Here is a 22,489-nt window from a genome sequence, read left to right on the forward strand (position 1 = left end):
TTATAAATAATATTTATTTTAAACACTTTTATTTATTTTAGATACTTTTTTATTTTAGATACTTTTATTCTTTCTATGTGAAATGGTGTAGGCTTCAGCAATGCAACACTGTGGCCCTGCAATGTGCTATATGCACTTGGCACTATTAATAAAGCTTTTCTATGCAATTATAATTGCTTGTGTGAAAATTGCATCTCCACCAGAAAGAGTAAACCTATATTTGACACTGTAGAGTTGATTTGAAGAAACACTGGTAAGAGTAAATGATAATGAACACTGCAGAGTTGATTTGAATTAACACTGGAAAAGAGTAAATAAAAAAAATAGTGTTGATAGAAGTTAACTCTTGCCAGAGTTAAATGAGCTTCAGAGTTAAATGAAATAAACACTGTTAGTCTGTTAGTCAAGAGTTAAATTTTAACACAATGTGGTGTTAAGTTAACACTGACAATGTAACACTGCTTCAAGTGTAAAATTAACACTGTAGCGAGTGGGACCGCATGTTATCTGAGACAGTGGTAAATATAACTCAACTCATATATATAATTCAACACTGCTGATTTTACTGTGTAGGCTTTTCTCCTCCTCCTCTAGTCTTCTCTTGACTGGAGTGGAAGCACAGCATCCAGCACAGTATCCAGGCATCTGAGCTGTCAGCGTGCCGCCGCAGCCTCTGCTTCTAAAAGGGCATCTGTCAATCTCTCTCATGCTTCTTGAGTACTGTGAGAGAATCGCACTGTACCGGCGCCACTCAAGCTGGAGCTACGCCACCCATAGCGGTTGAAAGAAGCAGGTATTAAAGCTCTGAGATGGCAGGCTTGCGTTTTGAGTCAATACCCCCATTTATTGTGAAATCCAGTCTGAGTTGTGTTCCGGAGGAAATAAAAGACCACAAATTCCCTAATGGGTGAAATACGGGCGAAAACTGCTTTTTACCTACATGAATTGAGTCCTTTTTAAAAAAAAATATATACAGATTTCTACATTACACATGATATTTCTCAACAAGACTCCTCTCATGCAGGCAAATCTGGGCAATACACGATGCAAAAGTACCCCAAAAAACAGGAAAAAAGTAAAACTAACCAATAAGAACTGGAGCATCCCTACTGAAAACGAGGAGGAGAAACTATTCCCTGAAACTAGAGCATATCCTAATAAGATGGCAGATGTATCATGTTTAATGGATAAAATGACCCAAATTCCTTTACCCCCAGCTTGGTGCGGGAGATAGGTTTGGTTTTACCTATGTAGATGTAGATATAGTCTAATCTGGCTTTGTCAACCGATTCCCACAGGAGCTCCACGCCCGCTTCCTCTCTGTCACAGATATCTTTAATTACTTCACCTCAACAATGACCTTATCTGTTGATAGAAGCTCCTGTCCTTTTCTGATAAGGCACGACTACTGTAGCTGCAGATATATGCTGCGGGAAAAAAGGGAAGATGGAGAGGCTGGTAAGGTGTGTGTGTGTGTGTGTCCCCTGGGTCTCCTTGCCACAGGGAGCTGCTCCTGGCCTCCTCCTCCCGTCACCAGGGGCCCAGGCTGGGTGTCGGGCTGCAGGAGGAGGGCCGGACCCCGCTGAGCATGGCTCTGCAGTAATGACACACTCCATCACAACTGGCACGAGACAACAGAGAACCGCAGACACAAGCAGGCCATCGAGACGCACCAACAGCCTCCAATACGCAGCTTAAAGCAATATTCCACTTAGTTTTAACATGGGGGGTTATTCAGCACTTGACCGCCGTGAAAACCAGAATATAAACGAATCACCGAGATCAGATGCAGCTGGACGAGTTTGTAGCGTTCAGATTTTTACTTCCCATTCATGTTAATTCATCCATTCAACATAATTTCGCCGAATAGCATTTTTATTGATAGAAGAGAACACATGCAGTGGAAGGATACCATTTAGGAGAGATAGTTCCTGTTGGGGAGACCGAATCTACTTTTATTTTTCAATACTAATTTTAGTGTAAACCAAGAATAGAAATGCAAAATGTCGACGGACCCAGGATGCTTTGTTGTCTTAAAAGCGGGATCTGTTGTTGAATCTGTTCACCAACGTGTTCAATGTCAGTTTTCATTCAAATGAATGGAAAGTAAAAATCTGAATGCTACAAACTCGTCCATCTGATCTTGTTGAGTAGTTTCAAAGTGTCAAATAACCCCCATGTTACAACTAAGTGGAATATTGCTTCAAAACAATGTCAAACACAAGGCTGAAGGAGGGTGAACTACAGCAGCAGCAGGCTGACACCATGCCTGTCTCACGGATTGATCGGCCTATAGATGTGTAATTACATTTATGATACAGCAGCATGTTCCAGCAATTGTCCCCCACTGCCAGGTGTGACAGAGCTGCTTTTGACCTGTGCTTTCTCTTACTGTCTGTCGTCTGTATTGCTGTCTGTCTTTCTTTTTTTCAGTCGGTTCTCTTCTTTTCTGTAAAGCACTTTTTAAACTATTTTTTAGAAAGGTGCTATACAAATAAAGTTTATTATTACTAGTCCATACCCGGGGATGCGCGCGCCACAACTCCGCGCAGACTTGCCAAAAATGCGCATAAACAGTGTAAATTTGGGAAAATGGAAAAATTCGTCAGTCCCTGCCTATGCCAATGCTCAATGCCCATGTGCAGTTTCAGATTGATTGGCCAACCCAGTGAGGAGCAAAATGGATGCAGACAGACAGAGTTTTCCTCATTTTATAGCAGGATTATTATTTGAAATGCAGGGGGAAAATATGTGGTAACAAAAGAAAACTGGAGAAGACATGATTGTTGAAAACAACTGGGAAAAAAAACCAAACGATTCGAAGATGATTAATGCCCGATTCGATCACATCCTGCTAACCAGTTCACCTGAAACAGCCTCCGATCAATTGCAGGTGGAAAGTGCAAACTGACGGAAAATAATGGGAGTCAACTGCTGCGTCGGTGGAGCGGTGGGCTTACTGCACTCATCGCCACTCCCGGCCATCCGTTCACTCCAACCCACATGCAGGGCGCACAACAGAAAATCAATGGCAAAAAAAAAATAAAAAAATTTTTGGACCCACCATTCATTGACATTTAAAGTTTTCCTTCATTAGGCGGCGTAGGGCAGGAGGAGTAATTACTTGGAGAGGCTGCTGCTGTATTGGAACTGCAGCCACCCATTGATCTAATGTAGGTTATTCAGCTGGAGTTACCCAATTGATTAGAGACCCAAGGGCCACATATAATTTCCTTGGTGTCATGTGCGGCTGTGACAACGCGCCGCCCGGTCCAACAAAAGACCTTTCCGGTCGGAGATGGCCGACAGTACCTCGAACTCACAGCTTGCCAAGGACAGGGGCAAAGGTACCAAGGTTATAGACGGCGTCATGCGGTGCTATTAACCTGATTCCAGCTCATTATCATTCTTCGCGCGGCGCCCTGCTCTTAGCCTGGCCGTCGATGATCAGGTAATGAAGTAATGAATGCTTGCCGCTCCGCTGAGCAGCGCCGCCGCTGCCCTTCACAGGAAATTAAAACGTTACACCCGAACCGCTCACTTGGAGCAACATTTCTAGTTCTTCACGCATGGCTAAACTACGACTGAAAGCAGCTCATGCATAGCTCTACACTTATAACATATATATTAAAACATTAGAAACATTATATATATATACACAGCGTGGAGTTTTCTACTGTAAAACTCACCTACTTCTTTTGCTGCTCTTACAGTTGTCATTGCTTCTATTTACTGTTGTTTTATTGCCGCTGTATCGTCTTGTTCGATTTTATGCTCGTCTATAAAGCACTTTGTAAACCATTCTAAGAAAAGTGCTATATAAATCAAGTTATTATTATATTATAAGCATAAAAAAAAACGTAGATGCAAAGAAAGACAGAGAGAGAGAGAGAGACTAATGGGAAGGATGGTAAAAGATGGACAGAAAGAGAGAGTATCAGATGATGTTTAGCTTCACTGCAGATCTGTCATTAATCTAATGTTCCATTCCCCTGTAACAGCCTTGTTCTTGTCCTAATGATAGTTTTGGCCGGGCTGATGAGCTGCTTAGCAGGTAAGAAAAAAAAAAGAACATACCTTCCAGCTCACTGGCTTCTTTAATGAGCAAAGCCGAATGTCATTTTATGGCTGCTGGACACAAAGTCAGTGCGAGCCGTATCATTATGCGATCTTTAAGGTGGAGAGTTTCCCATGTCTCCCCTCCCTCATTAGCGGAGTGTGTAATGAAACAGACAATATTTCATTACCGGAGACCAATTGTGCACTTGATTGTGAAGCCGAATGAATGTGGGATAGGTCTGCTCTCATCGGCTCCACCTGACATCGCTCAGCAGACATAATGTTGATTTTCATAATACTGAAGCTACACAAGAGCCAAACAGGATCTAATGTACTTCAGATTATTGTAAAACACATAATAAGTAATCACCCAACTTCCCCACACTGATCTGCACATTGTAGAGTCTCCCACACTTTTGTGAAATGAGCATGATGTCTTAAAATGCTAAATAATGTGCTCTGTGCAAGAAAAGTGAAAGAAATACGTTTAAGAATTACGTGACTAGAAACCTGAAGTGCCTCATGAACACCTTATTATGTCGGATAATCAAGTCGGAGAAATCAGGATTGTAGATGCGGAGTTGTGACATAATCGCTGTTTCCAAAACGGCTGAACAGAGCGCAGAGTTGCACCTAAAAAAAAGTAAGAAATCGAATAAAATAAAGCCGAAAATGAACCACAAGTACAAATTTAAAAGACATGGATATTCCTAGATAACTATAGTGCTACGGCATTCAAATTTCCGGTGGTATTTACATTCATAATCTCCAAAAATAGCTGAATATTGCTTGTTTCGCTAGCTAGCTCAATTTCTAACGTTAGCAGGCTGGCAGTGTGTGAACAGTTGAGGAAACGTTCTCCAATTTTCCAACCATAAAGCAACGCGAGCTACTCGGGTGGCCGAGTTGTGACGTTTTCCCGACTCGGAGAAAAGCCCGACCCGACAACACTTGAATGCAGCAGCAGCTCAGTTGAAAGTAAAGGTGTGGAGGGCGGGGGGCGGGGGGGGCGTGGGGGGGCAGAGACATTTACCTTCAACACCGGTTCAATTCCCAACTCATAACAAGTTTTCTACTGGGAGTGAAGCTTTTTTTTTTTAGGGTTTAAAGGTTTATGGTTTTCTTATTTAACCAACTACACACACACACACACACACACACACAAACCCCATGAGCACACAGGGTTTCTGTGGATAAAGCAAATCTATGATTGCACACAGAGGAAGGCAATAGAAAATAAAAATACTCATTTCACTTACACAATGCCTTTTTCCGCATTTCCCATGCCTTCTCCGTATAATCTGCAACTAAAAATGTTTCATTTTCAAAAAGCCAACTAAGTTTTTCAGGATCTTCCACAGACAAAAACCCAATGTCCCATTTTAATCTTACTGAACAAAGCCTTTCTCTGTGTGTAATAAAAACGACAACACACAATAAAATGGATTCCATCCTCAGTAACACGTAAATCACACATATGACAATCTTCTTCAACCGTACCAACAAAGCGCCCAGTTTCAACATGAAGAGGTAACATACTTGATCTAATCTGAGCACACAGTGATCTTTTCTAATCATAATCACTCTTTAACACACAGTATGTTGTATGTAAATTTCAGTTTATTCCATATCTCTACAGCCCATTTCTCTTTCAGTTGACAAGAAAAAACTGTTTAAATTAATATCTACTTTTAATTACGAAATTGACCAACAGGTGAAAATGGCGTGTCCAATTTGTGCAATTGTCACATAATCCAATTTGTGGTGGAGGAACGTAATCTGTGTAGCCATCAACACACTGATCATCTGCTGTAATGAAGACTTCATCTGCCACTCAACACTACCACCTACCATGCAAGAGAGAGAGAGAGAGAGAGAGAGAGAACCAGAGAGAGAGAGAGAGGGAGAGGAAGGGACAGAGAGATGAGGATGAGGGCTAAAACATTTGAAAGGGATTTCTAAAGCAGGACCTCACACCATTACTGAAACACAGATACAGCTGCAGAGTGATTTGTGAGAGTGTGTTCATCGTGACAATGAGCGCTGGTGTGTCGGCCGGTGAGAAAGCGCCGGCCGGCTGCAGCGTACTCCCAATGAAACCAGTAACAGCCCCTCTTCCGGCCATAAAACACTTCATTTAGAGCATTACTACATCTTAAAACATTGATGCCCCCGGATGATTTAGGGCCCAAATGAGATGAATAATGTAGATTTGACTGCATTGTTAGCTAAGCATCTGGTTAATTCAGGCCACGTAAACGCCTCTTCATTACCATGTCCTCATGCTGCTCTAGCATCTGCTGCACTAACTATAGTTGAACCGAGTCTCTACTGGCCTTTATCATCCATTATACAGCGGGTAGATCCAAACAAACAATCCGATTGGTTGGAGACGCTTTCCACCGCTGCCGATAATTCCCATAATGTACACGTAGCTTTTGTTTTATCGGTTGATATGCCAAGTCTTGTGGTAACCAGGGAGCTAGTTAACAATCTTTATTTTGTCCTGTTATTGTCCCCCATGCAATGAAATCAGGGAGTGTGTGTGTGTGTGTGTGTGTGTGTGTGTGTGTGTGTGGGCTGGGTCGATAAGAGATTTACATTCCCTATACAACAGGAATGGCCTATTTGAGGGATGATGTATTTCAGCACTGTGTGCTTATTGGCCTGATGGGGGCGCTATAATTAAAGGTTACATTTCAAACAAAAGGCCAAAACTGCTTCACTGCCGGTTCGATTTTGATGATGTGATGCATCTTGTTACCGATTGGCCCAGGGGGTTCCTGCATCATTTGGTATAAATGGCAAGCTATTTGAGTTTGTTTTTGAATTACAAGAACAGTGGCAGGCACTATAAGTTTTTCTTCTTCTGCTCTTTTTCGGTCATTGTACGTATATATACTGTATGTCTGTATATGGATATATGGTTATGTACATAAATGACATTAGAGTTGAACATTTTGTTTTTATAATGTACATGTACATACTTTGTAATGCTTGATTTGGATGATTGTGGTACACTGCCATGAATGAAATAAAAAAAATCTATCAATCAATCATTTCACTTCTTCTTCTATATGTGTACTACTTCCAGTCAGTACAAATGTAGATATCTGTTGTGAAAAATCCATAACATCTGTAAGTGTGTTCTCAGCTGCTCCTCCTGCATCACCGTCACACCCATCACTCCCTGTCACACCTCCCCTGGTGTTAATATCCACATATATATAATATTCCACATAATGACTGACTCACTCTTATGGCAACAAGGCAGAGGAAACTGTTCGTAGCTGTTTTTTATAGTATGTATGTATTTATATTTTACTATCACACTGTATTTGACAACTGCCTTCACTCCAGGCGACGAGGTAAACGAAGACTTAACTGTCAATGCTGCTGATTCAGACACTTAACTGCAACTAATGGAGCTGTATCAATAAATCTGTATCCTTGAATAATAATGAAATAAAAACTCTGTCAAAAGCAAAAATCACCTAGGTAACGCAAGGCATGACTAATGCAAAGCCTCCCGGAGCGACTGACTTGACATTGAAACGCACGCGGTAAATATATTCCGGTTGTTATTCAGTTATTCAGCTTATACATAAGTAAAGCTTGTTGCTGATGAGTGTGTAAAGCCTGTTGTGACGCACGCGCTCTCCCAAACAAAAACCTCCTGCAGAGAGAAGACATCGATAAACACACGACATAATGTGCCTTTAAAATCATCGCTTACACACAAAAGAGCTGTTGCTGTTCTTCTCTTCTATTCTCTCTCTCTCTCTCTCTCACACACACACACACACACACACACACACACGCACATGCGCAGAGCAATCCCCAGGGTGTCATTTCAGCTGATAATACTGAGCCAAATTAACAGCGTCTCTCTCTCTCTGAACTGAGCTCTCCCTTTCCCCACGTGTTTCTGTTTTAATACCGCTCTAACTCCCCAGCCTTCTCTCTCTCTCTCTCTCTCTCTCTCTCTCTCTCGCTCTCTCTCGCTCTCTCTCTCTCACCTCCAAGCAACAGTAACACCACCAGTCACTGTTCTGAATCTGATACTTACTGTAGGTTAGAGAGCCAATACACTGAGGGAGAGAGAGAGAGAGAGTGAGAGAGAGAGAGAGAGAGAGTAAGGCTGGCTGTTTTTTAGTAATACGGCGACAGCTCTTTTGTGTTTGAGCGATTATGTTGAAAGCACAGTCTTCATGTCGTGTGTTTATGAATGTATTATCTCAGCTGGGTGTTTTTTGTCTCAGGGAATGTGGGTGTCACAACAGGCTTTGTACACTAATCAGTGGGAAGCCCGACTTCTGGATGAGTCAAATAACTGAATTTACTGTTTTTGAAAATGCGTTCTGTATGCAGTTTACAGAGAGAGAGAGAGAGAGTGAGAGAGTGAGAGAGCGAGCAATTGAGTTCAGAGAGGCAGTGCTCTCTGAATCTCATTGAAGGTGAAACTCATTTTTTTTATTCATTGCCCAAAACCATGGGCAATGAAAACATAAAGAAGAGTTTTTCTTTACTGTCTGATTCTCACAAACTAGCTGTGATACTTGGAAAGGAAGATGATACCATGTTTATAGCTGGGAAATATACCTGTATATATCAGCTTTACATCATTCAAGACATTGATTAATATTGTATAGCTATTGACTGTAAATATGACTGTAAGTACACCTGCTTATTCATGCAATTATCCATTCAGCCAATCATGTGGCACCAGTGCAATACATAAGATCATGCAGATACAGGTCAGCAGCTTCAGGTAAAGTTCACATCAAGCATCAGAATGGGGAAAAAATGTGATCTCAGTGACTTTGACCGTGGCGTGGCTGTTGGTGCCAGACGGGCTGCTTTGAGTATTTCTGAAACTGCTGATCTCCTGGGATTTTCACACACAACAGTCTCTAGAGGTTACACAGAATGATGCAAAAAACAGAAAACATCCAGTGAGCGGCGGTTCTGCGGACGGAAACGCCTCGTTGATGAGAGAGGTCAGAGGAGAACGGCCAGACTGGTTGGAGCTGACAGAAAGGCAGCAGTGACTCAGATAACCTCTTTACAGCTGTGGAGAGCAGAAAAGCATCCCAGAACGCAACACGTCAAAACCTGGAGGCGGATGTCACTTTGGTAGCCGGTTGACACTGAGCTGAAAGCTGATACCTACCCAGTATTAGTAAGGTGTTCCTAATAAAGTGCTCGGTGAGTGTATGTATATATACGTATACATATATACAGTATACATATTTTTTTTTTTTTACCATTTTGTCAGTATTATTTGCTATTTTTCCCACAGTGCAGCAGAGGGCATCATGAGGCAAATTCAGGTCAGTCAGTCAGTCAGTCAGTCAGTCAGTCAGTCAGTCAGTTAACGCTTAGTGAGATGATGCGCTTTGTCAGATGGCCTCTAGAGGGCGTTTTGACTGTGAGCTGCAGTGTTTCCCATACAGAGGCACAAAATCAAAAGTTAAAGTCTAAATCGATCTCTAATGCGCCTGATGTCGCATCACGTCATGTCTGTCATGTGGAGACGTACAGACAGCAGACCAGCAGACTGAACTCAGTCCACAGAGTCTTCCGGTGTGAAAACTAAAGTGAAACTTAACATTCCACAGTCAGTAACTCGTCTTCGCTGCCCTACAGACTTTAACAGTAGATGACGTCATCTTGTGGTATTTAAGTAACGTTAGTGGTATTGGGTAATTTAACCGTGTTGCAGTGCTTCAGTGCAGAGAACTGAACACACGCCGTGGATCTGTACAGGATCTATGCTTGTATAAATCTATAATATTGCATCTTAAGTTTCTTTTTCTCTGTTTCTTTGCTTCTTTTTTGCATTTTAATGTATGACACACCGTATGACTATAAAGATTCTATACTGCTTTGGCAACATTGTGTCCTAACAGTCATGCCAAGAAAGCATATTTGAATTTGAGAGAGAGAGAGAGAGAGAGAGAGAGAGAGAGAGAGAGAGAGAGAGAGAGAGTGAGAGAGAGAGAGATACAGAGAGAGAGAGAGAGAGAGAGAGAGAGAGAGAGAGAGCAGGCAGACAATAAGAGAGAACAGGGGGTTGAGGATATCTCAAGAAGAGCTGCTTTTGTTTTGCGGCCCGTTCTGCTCCATATCCTGAAGGGGCGAGTCGATGAGGAGAAACCAGCCACTTTCAACTCAGCCCCCGCTTGAAGGTTAGCTTTCATATCACATCTAAAGATTACACATGCAGCGCGGCCCCGGCTAAGCTGGGCACCGGAGGAAGCGGTAGGAGAGGTGAAGGAGCTGGCGCCGGCGCTGAGCGGTGCCGAGCGCCGCCGGGCCCTCTGGGAAACGCTGCCACCGCCAACCTGCAGCCGAAGAGCCGCGCAGCACAGGAAGTGACCTTCTGAAAACAGAGGACGACCGCGGCTCTGTGTGACAGCAGAGCCAATGTCATTACTGTGATTAGCTATTCAGGTCCAAAACAAAGAGCTGGCACAGTGGAAGGAAGGGGGAGGGGGGGCTCTACAAGGAGAACGCCATTAATTTAATTAGGAAAATTTGGATATTGCCATTACATACTACAGTTATGTAAGCATCTGACCTTGCCTAGGCTCTGCAGAGAGATACTGCTACCACTACTGCGTGTGTGTGTGTGTGTGTGTGTGTGAAATAGAAAGACAGAAAGATGGAGAAAAAAACAGAAGTATATAGGTAGAGAGAGAGAATGACCTAACATGAGTATGGCACAATCAAATGGCTGTTCAATGGAAAATGATGGTAAACGACGATCAAAAAACCCTTGACTCTGTCTGAGCGGCTCCACCGCAGCCATCTGCTCACACCACACACACACACACACACACACACACACATATTTGAATGCAATATGCAACATGTATTTCAATAGGTATCATTATTTCTGAATGTCTGAGCTGACGTCTGTGAATTATTCCTGTGAATGTTCATTGAAATCCTATAACATTCTCCTACAGCAAACCTGAAAATACATTTTTCATTCAGACAGATATAGTCGAGTCATGACATTAGCCACAGAGGAGCAGCAGACAGCAGAGCGGGGAGTCCAGGATGAAGCAGGACTCAGTTATTAAGCCTGGGTGTCAGAGTCTGGCTGTTAATCACATGTGTATCTGAGTTTATTTGTAGAATGGCGGGGAAAATAAAGCTGTTATTCAGAGTTGCATTAAGTCCCTGCAGAAGGAACATATAATATAATAATACCAAAAACTTCACCGTTGTTCTGACCCCAGACTGACTCTATCATTAAGAAGTAATATTAAGAAGCATGGTGGATTTTCCTAAAATATCGGCGTGTCTCGAGATGTTCCTGACTCAGACGTCCAACAAGTTCTTTTTGCATGCAAGGAGGTGGAGGAAGTTTTGAAAATGGAGTGTTATTTTGAAGAAAAGCACAGTTATTTTCACAGTGTAATCACCGGGCACTTTTCTAAAATGAGCAGTGGAAGTCTGGTGATTCCTAAATTCTATATTGTGGATATGCCGCCTGAAATAAGTTCAGCACCCACACATCCCAAACCTGAATATCAACAGCTTTCTCCACAAGGAACTAGAGTCAGTCGACTCTAAATGTTGCATCCCACTGACAGATGAATATTTGTCTATTATAGCAAGAATTTGTTAGAATACCATAAACAAAAGTTCACCTGCTCAAAATATTAAGGTTTAATGAATTAACTGATATCATGAATTAGGGATGGGACAATATATCAATATTCAGTATCGCAATACAGAAATGTATTGCGGGTCAGAATAATGAATGGTGATATCAGCTCCATGTTATTCTGCTGTAGTAATCACAAATGAGACGCTTTCACAAGCTCTCCATCCAAATTATATTATTGTCACTTTGTAATGACATTTTTAAATTGTTGTTTACATTCTAGCAGCCAGTGCCATCACTAGAAAGATTTGTGTCTCAGAAATAAACAGAATTCTGCACAGTCAGACTTTGTTGTCATTGAACTTTTATTTATCACATCATATAGTGATTGTATTGAATCCTGAACCCTCTATCAAGTATCGAATCGTATCGTGAGATAAGTATATCGTCCCATGCCTATCATAAATGGATCTATTTAAGTTTACCACCTTATGGCCCAGGCTCTAATAACTACGACCTATTAATAATTAATAGCACTGTCGCCTCACAGTAAGGACCTGTGTTCGATTCCCGGCCCTTTGTGTGTTGAGTTGCCATATTCTCCTGGATTTCCTCCCACAGTCAGCTGGACTGCAGACTCTAAATTAGCTATAAATGATCTATCTGAGATCTTCGGCATCCCCTTACGCCCCGTCGTTGCATTACTGGGTGACATCGCCACATCACAAACTACAAAGGTATACCTGCTCCCTCTATCTACAATAACTTCAGTCCTTTCCACAACTGGTCCTTAATACTCAAAACTAACACACAATAATAGTTACGCATGAAGAAATTATGCAATTTTGTTGTCAATCTTCCTGTCCTGTTATAAGTGTCCTGTTCTACCCCCTCTGTACGTAAACATGCATATATAAAGTATGATGTACCCATGTTGTTTTATACATTACTGTACTGTCTTGTAGTATTATTTGCAAAAAATAAAAAGACTCTAAATCAGCGGCAGGAGTCAATCTGAGTGTGTTGAACTGTGATGGACGGGCCGCCTGTTCAGGGTGTTTCCCTTCCGCCCAGCGCCTGCTGAGATGCTGCAGCCCGCTGCGACCCGAACATGATGAAGCGCGTCCAGAAAATGAATGAATGAATAATTAATAGACCTACCATACATCTAAGTCGCTTTTTATCTCCAAAATTTGGGACAACGTGGCACCAAAGCAAATCCAAGAGGCGGTGGATAAAAAAAAAAAACCCATTTCAACACAAAATCCGTGTGGCTTTCAAAATACCGAAGCTGCCCCTCTCAGGAACACTGCTGATATCCTAATGAGTGCAGATTGCTCAGTGAGTGTTCGGTGTTAGTGCTGCTTGACCTCAGCAGCCTCTGACACGAATAATCACACGTTCCTAATTGATAGAAATCTTCCTGGCCTCTCTGTCCCGACCTGGACCGCTTCTCATCTTATCTGACAAACAATCTTCAGTCTCTATCGGTGATTATGTTTCTTCTGCTCAGTGATTAATGTGGTTTTTATCAGTATAAGCTCAGTGCAGCTTATTTGTTGGCAAACCATCTCTGTTCACCGCTACGCTCATAAATGAAAAGTTACAAAACCACATGGCTGTCTAGCTCACGTTAAAAACAAAATTTCGCTTCATCTCAAGTTGGACAAAGCTGACGTCATTATTATCGTTATAAGAACCTGCTGTATATCTGGACAAATACAGTTGTCTCTTGGTCTTTTAACTCCTGTACTCCTCCTGTAAAGCCTGTATCGAAGATTTTAGCAGCAGATTTATGTTTAATCATTGAGCGACTTACTAAAAAGTTGGTTCAGACATGTTTTACCAACCTAGGAGCATCAGTTTTGCATCAATAATGGGGAACGTACAGTATAAACACTTTCACACTTTCATGTCACTACTGAACGACTACACTGCCTTGTTTTCATGTCCCAAAACACCATGTGGACACAAGAAGTTACACATTGTACATATTTTTACAGGTTACTGACAGCTTCATACTGCTGTACTTATATTTTGGCTGCTCTACACTGGGCCACTGTTTTAGAATACATTTGAATTCTTGTCATTATCTAATATTGTCTTTACTATTGGCTTTTATGTATTATTGTTAATTATTGTGAAGCACTTTAAAACAGTTTTGAAAAGTTCTAAACAATTACATTTTATTATATTGTTATTATTAGCATTGTTGTTGTTGGTGTTAATTAAGTTCAATAATTTGTACAATTCACTTACTGTCACGTTACAATTGTATGCTTGCAGGGCGATACAGATGGGAAGTTTTTCCATTATCTATGGCGAACAGCCTTTTCTTTCTGGGCTGCGTCTCCTCTTTATAAACTCTCCATGTTATCCACATTAGCCCCCTTTTCCACTGAAGGCCAAAAGCCCAAGAACTTTGGCCCAGGAACTCTAGCCTGGAACTTAAGCACTGGGCTAAACTTGTTAAAGTGTTTCCACTGAGCAACCTGGTCCCTGCGTAACCATGACAACTAACTTACACAACTGCTTGTCATCAAACATGGCAGACAACGCTGCTGTCAAATGTACCGTGTAATCGTTAACATTAGTTTTAATTACTTTGTGGGAAGTTTTAAAAATGAAGAAGGTTGCAGGATGAGGCTAACATCAAGTGTTATTGCTGGGCAGTGATTTAAACGCCTACTGAAGGCGTTAAAGTACAAAAAAAAACTGCCTTGCCTGCGTAAGCAAAGGCATTTTTTTTCCCTTTAACATTAGTCCTTTACTACTGTGTGTGTCAAACTTGGAAAGTAAGTGATAGTAATTGGGGTATTTTCTACCTGTTCGACCTGTTTTGGCCCAGGCCAACCCAGTGGAAAGGGGTCAGGAACTCTGGAACTAAGTTCAAGCACCAGGTTTGGCCCTCAGTGGAAAGGGGGCTATTGACTTTGTCCCATGTGACAGTCGTCATCCCAGCTGAAGGCAACACCGCCTCAGTCTCTCCGCTCCCTCAGCATGTTGCCCGCACGTCTTCACCTGATGTGTTCTCTGCTAAAGGATCGATTCAGACAAGGACGCACGGGGACATTCCTGAACTCTTCGGTTTTTGATCCACCTTCAGATTAAGTCCAAATCCTAACCCAAGGTAAGACTCAAACACAGTGACAGCTGAATCACACTGACGCTGCTGCCTGACAGACAACCAGAGGATTTGGTTTTATAACCAATCACATCAAAGACAAAGACGGTTGTGACAGGGAGATCCAAATGGATCAAGTCATGAAAATAAAGGATAATGTTTTTTTTGTTGTTGTTGTTGGAACATACAGCAACAGATCTGAATACCTCCATGTTCCCCCGAGTTGTTTTGTTTTCAATCTTTTCATTTTATTCTAAAAATACCATTGCCTATTATAGCAAGAATTTGTCCAAAGGAAAAATAAAGCCATGATGATTCAAATGAGCACATCATTCCCCCAGCTAAAAAAAAACAAAAAAGAAAAAAAGAAAACTGTCTTTACAAACCAGAGACCATTGAGGAGCATTTCTGTTTTTACCTCATGGATAATATAAAATATGGATGGGGGATAAAGGGAATATTTGATTTTTTTAAATAATGATGATGGTGATGAGCAACTTGGGCCAAAGAAGTTTAAATAGTCAGCGTCTGAATTCTTTACTGAGTCTGAACTGATTAAGCAGTTGCCTCGTCTGCTTCTACTTCACTTAGTCATTTCCTATGTTTCCCAGAATGCCTTCTGACAACCCCCAGAGAACAGGTGTGAACTTGTTGCATTGAGCTGTGAGTTATACATGTAGGTGGAGAGAGAGATAGTGATAGCGATAGCAAAAGCCTAGTAAGAACAAGAGAGTGAGAGTTGATCCTCTTGCTAAAAACTCAACCTGTCTCTCTGCTGCATTGCATTCTGGTCTCTCTCCTGCTTCTGTGGGTGGAGAAATTGGTCTCTCTCCTCTTCTACGATGGATTTCTCCCTGTATGATTGTTGAACGTCTCTTGGTGCAAAATGGCGGCTCTAGAAAGAAGCCCTCGCTCTTTGATTCTGAGGGACTGACACCAAAACCTGACGTTTACCGCTGATGCTTTACATCCTGAAACATTTTCTCATATCAAACTCCATTGTAGCTGCTGGAGGTGACGTCACCTCGTCTACGATTGGCCAGTTATCCACCAAGAAGAAAAATACAACAAACAGCTAAATGGACCCAGAAATACAAGGTACATCACCAATAGCTGATTTTTCAGTGTTAAAGTGTTTTGTGGTGGATTTTTCCTCGATTTCCTTGTTTTCCTTGGGGCTCTAACCTCTTTTGACATAACATGTACATTGCTGAACATGCAGAGAAGTTATTTATCTTCACTGTCTTTGCAGCCGCCTCCTTTTTCTTTTGCTAAATGTTGTTGTCAGGTGTGTTAGGTATCGTTAACCTCCCTGCTGTCGCCACTGCAGTGTCTTAACTTCCTAACCCCTGTGTAGTGTGCAGCGAACGCCACAGTCGTTTGCTGGATAAACGAGCCGAGGAAGTCCCATGACACGAGTTAACTGAACTCTCGCACTAAGCACAGCAGAGTCTGACCCTGATCTCGACCAGTCATTTTGCAGACTCACCTTACCTTGTCGATCCATTCAAATCCACCTCTGTATTTTCAGGGTTCGCTAGACCGGTTTGAAAGGGGCATCAGTACAGCAAGACCGGCCAGGGCCAGAGAAACTCTACATGGTGAGAGAGCATCTCCAGCTCCAGCCTCTCACATTTACAAATGCTTAAAAGCCGCATTTAATGAGCCTTGAAATCAATAAAGTGCTGTTAAGTGCACAAATCTAATAGCTCTAAATTTCAAGGCTAATGGGACTGCCGATCTGCCGGTGCTTTGTATGAAGAAATCAGTGCTGACATTTAGGACGAATGAGATGATCAGGTTAGCCAGTCAGGTTTTTTTTTGGTTGCTTTTAATTGTCAGGATTCTTGCAGATTCCTTGCGCAAAGTTGTAATCAAAGCCAAATTTACTTGATTGTGTTGTGAGAAAACATCTGGGAAAACTATTCTGTTGGATTTCCACTCTGATTTTTACTCCTAAACTTGTGTGGGATGACTTCATTGGCATTAAATCTTCACAAAACCTTGTGGGCTTGTTTTTTCCCACCACTGAAACTCTGTGCATAATCACTATGCAAATCAAAGAGAATCTGGCAACTGCCTTTCAATTGCTACATTTCCATTCAGGTTTTGTGCAAATTCTAAGCAAACTTTTGAAAAGTCGACAATCATAAAATCTGGTGCCTTCCCAACGGCTTTTAAGCGAATAAGTAGGTTTGTGTGTGGGGGGTGAGACAAGATCACATTAGCCCCCTTTCCACTGAAGGCCAAAAGCCTTCAGTGGCCTGTAAGAACTTTGGCCCAGGAACTCTAGCCTGGAACTTAAGCACTGGGCTAAACTTGTTAAAGTGTTTCCACTGAGCAACCTGGTCCCTGCGTAACCATGACAACTAACTTACACAACTGCTTGTCATCAAACATGGCAGACAACGCTGCTGTCAAATTTACCATATAATCGTTAACATTAGTTTTAATTACTTTGTGGGAAGTTTTAAAAAAGAAGAAGGTTGCAGGATGAGGCTAACATCATTCACGTAAGAAAACAAAGTGTCATCGCTGGGCAGTGATTTAAACGCCTACTGAAGGCGTTAAAGTAAAAAAAAAAAAAGAATGAACATACCTAGTTTCTAACAGGTAGATGCTCATTAATGTAGGAATGGCTGCACTCAGTTACAGACGTTACTAAGCAATGTGATGATGTATAAGCATCAGGGCTAACAGCTTTGGCCCTGAGGATCTGGAAGGCCCAAGTAGTGGGACTTGAGTTCCTGGACTAGTCCTGTTTTGGCCCAGGCCAACCCAGTGGAAAGGGGTCAGGAACTCTGGAACTAAGCTCAAGCACCAGGTTTGGCCCTCAGTGGAAAGGGGGCTAATGAGTTTTCCAAGAGTTACCTGCCATAGGAGAAGTAATAATTATTCTGTCATGTAATCTGCTGGTGGCTGTATATTTCCTACTTTACTTTACTTCCCAGCGGTGCCGACTAAATATTATAGGCAATATTACAGGGAAATGCCATTCAACGACGGTCGCCATATATCTGGGAAAAGAGACGCACAAAACACTTCTGGGAGGTCACTGTGCGAAGGCATTTTACAGACTGAGAGCCTTTGGGTGCAACACTTTAGGATTCAGAACAACATTTGATCTGCTGCAGGATTATCGGGCCGTTCTTTGGGCCGGTTGGGCCACCGGTTCCTCCAGAGCAGGGGTGCCCAAACTGTGGCCCACGGGCCAAATCGGCCCACGAAGACATTTGATTTAGCCCGCCAGAGGGGGGGGGGGGGGGGGGGGTCAGAAATATGAGATAATTTAGAATAGATAAAAACTTTGGTATATTATTTGAATGGCAAAAATATGCGATTCATATATTTTGTTACATTATAAATATGTAGCCTAATTATTTTCAGTTTCAAAACATATATAAAAATTGAAATATTGATTTAACAGAAAACCCTTGTTAAAAGTTTGTATTTCAAAATAATCATAACATGCTTATATATTTTGGCCCGCGGCTGACTGGTGAGATTACATTTTGGCCCACAGAGCCGACGGACACATGGTGACAGACTGTACAAGCTGCCAGCTGTGCAGAACACAGGGTTAAGGTAACTCTACATCATTATTAATTCGCAAAATACGTTTCCAAACACTGTTTTTTGAATAACCTGTGATATTTGGGGATTTTTTTTCAAAATTTGGTGTTTCCATTCAGCTTATTCCCATTCAAAACTTTAATTTTCGCATAAAATAGCTTGATGGAAACTTTTGTCACTACTCAAAATCCCATCCTGATAAAAACTATCCTCATTAGAGCCCTCTGAGAAAATATGATTCTTAATTCTGGACACATTCTGCATGCTGCACAAAAACATATTGAATTACAAGCCTTATCACTATGGAATTAAGGATGAGAAACATGCACACACTGTATGCTACTGAAAAGTCAACACCAAATGAAAGTGAATAGCGTCTGATTTAATGGGTTTTCATTTCAGGCCTTTAAGGCAATGAAAACTAGAACATCTGAAAGGCTGAGTAGACTTTAGATTTCCACTGAACAGATTATCACCCTCCATAGATTATGTATGGATTAAAACCCAGCAAGATGTATGTTAAACGATGTGAGTGGATGATGCAGAGGCTAATGTCCCTCCGATGCAAAGCCAAATACGTTGTGGCCGTTTTCCAAATTGAACCAACACTGCAGATTAAAAAATACTAATAATAATAATAATTCTTCGCTGCGTGATATGCACTGGAAAAGTTACTTTTTCCACACATACATTTAGGTCGTACTAGGCTTGGGCCGATATTCGATAATATCAAATATTGCAATATTTTGAGAATATCACAATATTTTCCACGGTATTGGATACCCCAACCCCCCATGTGACATCATGGGAATACTATGAATAATCTGCTAGTGGTATAGGCTAACCCTAAAAAACAAAAATAAGCATAGTTGTAGTGAAAAATTTGTCATTTTACTTCAAGTGGGTTCCCTTAATTTCCACAATCAGTCACTTTTCCTGGAAATAGCAGAAATGAGCAAATTATACCAAATGGCCGTTGTTAGTAAGATCAAATTTCTAGGCCATTATTATTAATAGCCTAAAAATTGTATGTAATTTAGAAGAAATAAAATAAAATACAATACATTGCGATATTACATTTTGGATATCGTCCAAGCCTAGGTAGTACAGCAGCAGATTTGAGCAGGTGTGATGGTTGTGGCTGCAGAGTGTGTGTGTGTGTGTGTGTGTGTGGGGGGGGGGTTAACAGCATCCTTGTTACAGTGTCACATCAGGCTTCACTGCTGTTATGAAACAACCGGTATCATGAGCAGTGATTGCCATTTTGAAGACCATTTGAAACCTCATTTTTCAAGCCGGTGGGGTCAGCCGTCCAGGATGGAGTCGGCGTGATGTAGATGAGTTCAGGTCCGTGTGGCGAGGCGGTTTCCCTCCTGACCAATCTGTTTGTCCCAATTCAGCCAAACAGGAGCCGACTCTGTGAATCCAGTGACAACCCAATCCCACCCGCCCCACTTTCCTCTACAGAGGCACTGAGCTTAAAAAGCACTGAGGAGAGTTACATCAGATGTCTTTTGGTAGATGAGTACGTTTACATGCACTCTAATAACTTGATTAATCTGATTATTTATCTGATTATTTATCTGATTATGTATCTGATTATTTATCTGATTATCTTAATCTGTGTAAGGTCATAATCACAGTCAGCAGAACCCAGTTAGCACATCTAGATTTCTGCTCAGTCTTCCCACTGAGCGCGTTTCCATGCTCACTAATAACCCAATCATTTAGAATAATCAGGTTACGGCAATAATTTGATTGATGCGTTTACATGCTCTCTAGTAATGTGATAACAGGGAAAACCCCAGTTTACATGATTCAGTCACAGTTGGATTTCTCTCCTTAAGGAAGTGATGTAAAACTCAAACTTCCATCTGGTCTCATTACTTTGCATTGCTTACAGTTGCAAAACACTCTCCATGCTGTTAGATGTTTACTGCTTCCTGGATGTTGTTCTCTATCTGGTTACTCATGTCCAGATGTAAAAAACTGAAAGAAATCAGACAAAGGGTAAGCATGCGTCAAATAATTCAAAATATTGCAGTATTAATTGGGTTTCTCATAATATATCCAATTAAGGAAATCACACTTTAGTGTTTACATGACCTCTTGAATAATCAGGGAATTGCCTTAGACTATGATCGGTTTATTAGTGTGCATGTAGACGTGCTCACTTATTGGTCCGTGTAAACGCCTTAGTCAGATTAGTTTTTGCTTTTTTCAAACTGTGCGTGTCAAAGGCCACCTGACACTGTAACTTGGATATTGTATTTCCAAAGGAAACAGCAGAGTGGCGAGCGGAGGGCAGAGTATTAATGAATCCATCTAAACCACGTTACTTTGAACCATGTAAACGCTGTGATCAAAATATTGCTGTAAGCTGATTACTCCCAGTAATCAAGGTATTGCTGCGCATGTAAATTTGCTCAATGTCATTTATTCAGCTATTGATTATATGTTGGTTTATTTCTTAAATCGAATGCTCAAATCTTGCTAGTGCATTAATTTAGATTAATTTGTACAACATGCAGTTTCAGCTAAGCAATTTGATGTATTCCAACCTGGCTGATAACTCCCATGAAGCTAAAAATGCTTTATTGGTTGCTATGCCGACACATATGGCAACCAAAGAGCTAATTAGTGATTTTCTCTTGTTTTCTCCTGTTTTTTATTCCTATGTATGTACACAAAGTACTTAATCCCTCTCATTATCGCTCTAATGGTGACCAAACGGCTGTGTGAGAGCAGTATATTTATACTTTATAGTGAATTAATTTAAAGGGTAAATAAGTAAGGTTTTTAATAGCACATAATATACAGTATTTGCAGAGGGTTGATAGGGTTGATGATCAATACCAATGACTCAATGATTACTTGGCCAGCTGCTGAGATTTCTGGCTTTCAAAGCTGTTCTGTCTTGGAACAAAAGCTCCCGCCCACTGGAGTTTCAAGACACTTTGACTTTATGTCCATTACTGGCCACCGTAGCTCAAGGGTGGGTGGGGGGGTGGGGGGGGTCGTTCTATCAGTTCCTACTGGTCCAATATACAGTAAGTCATAGATTACTTAATATCACTTTAATGACAGCCCCCTTCAGCCAATCAGAACCGAGTATTGTTCCAGGCCATTATATAAAAATACATTTTGAAATTATGAGCAAGAAACACATTTCTTTCTTTTTTTTGTAACTTCAGTATTAGTGTGTAAATTACTTGCATCTAAAATAGACATTACTCAACCTCCAACAAAGTGCCAATCTAATCTCTTAACCTATTGTGATTGATTAGTCCAAAATATGACAAAGAGCATTGTAGAGCATCATTAACTCAACTCTTACTCCCACAAAGAGCATAGCAACAAGTGCTGATTCCCTTTAAATCAGTTTTGTTGGATTTTTTTTCTTCTTTTTTCTGCTAACACTAACAGTGTGATGCTCACCTTTATCTTGAGTACAGCCGCGGCTGAAAGATAACGGCCGCGGTGGTAATTAATCGACGAGCGTAAGGCCTGAAACGCTGATGGGAATAGCGAGTGTGTGAGCAGGATCGATACCGCGCACTTCCTCCCGTACATCACGCGGCTTCTGGACCGTGAGAGGCGACGGAGCATCGGCCGCGCCCGGCTTCACACCGCGCGCCTCTGTCCGCCGGCCGCGCTAAGAGAGGACGACTGATGCCTTCCCAACTCCTGGGAGGGACGGCGAGGACTAAGAGGGATTGTCACAGCTGAAGTGCGTGTTTATAGATCAGCGCTGACTGAGTGCTCCTTCAGAAAAGCTCCTTCACGGCCGGATCGATGAAGCGATTATATCATTGTTACCTTCTTCCACTTCATTATGGAAACTGCAGAGAAGCAGGATGAGCTGCACACAGTCTACAGGCTATCTGAGGATGAAGCCTCCCTCGTACAGTGCTGTGTGTGTGTGTGTGCACGCTCGTGTGTGTGTGTGTGTGTGTTCGTCCTTGGATATAATGTCTCGTTGACAACGCTGTTAACAGCCTCTCATCCACACTGAGACAGTAGTGAACAAATATTTACCTTGATAAACACACAGCTCATTAGAGGGGTCACTTCACAAGAGCATGGCAGAAATAAAATCGGCGAGGCCGCTT

General features: G+C 41.6%; 1 protein-coding gene across 1 annotated transcript in view; it reads right to left on the bottom strand.

Annotated features, from left to right (window-relative positions):
• Positions 1-22,489, bottom strand: part of LOC139924351 (protein kinase C-binding protein NELL1-like) — a 234,798-nt gene that overhangs the window by 170,244 nt on the left and 42,065 nt on the right. The window lies entirely within an intron of this gene.

The sequence above is a fragment of the Centroberyx gerrardi genome, chromosome 1, assembly GCF_048128805.1.
Source record: "Centroberyx gerrardi isolate f3 chromosome 1, fCenGer3.hap1.cur.20231027, whole genome shotgun sequence".
NCBI classification, from domain to species: Eukaryota; Metazoa; Chordata; class Actinopteri; order Beryciformes; family Berycidae; genus Centroberyx; species Centroberyx gerrardi.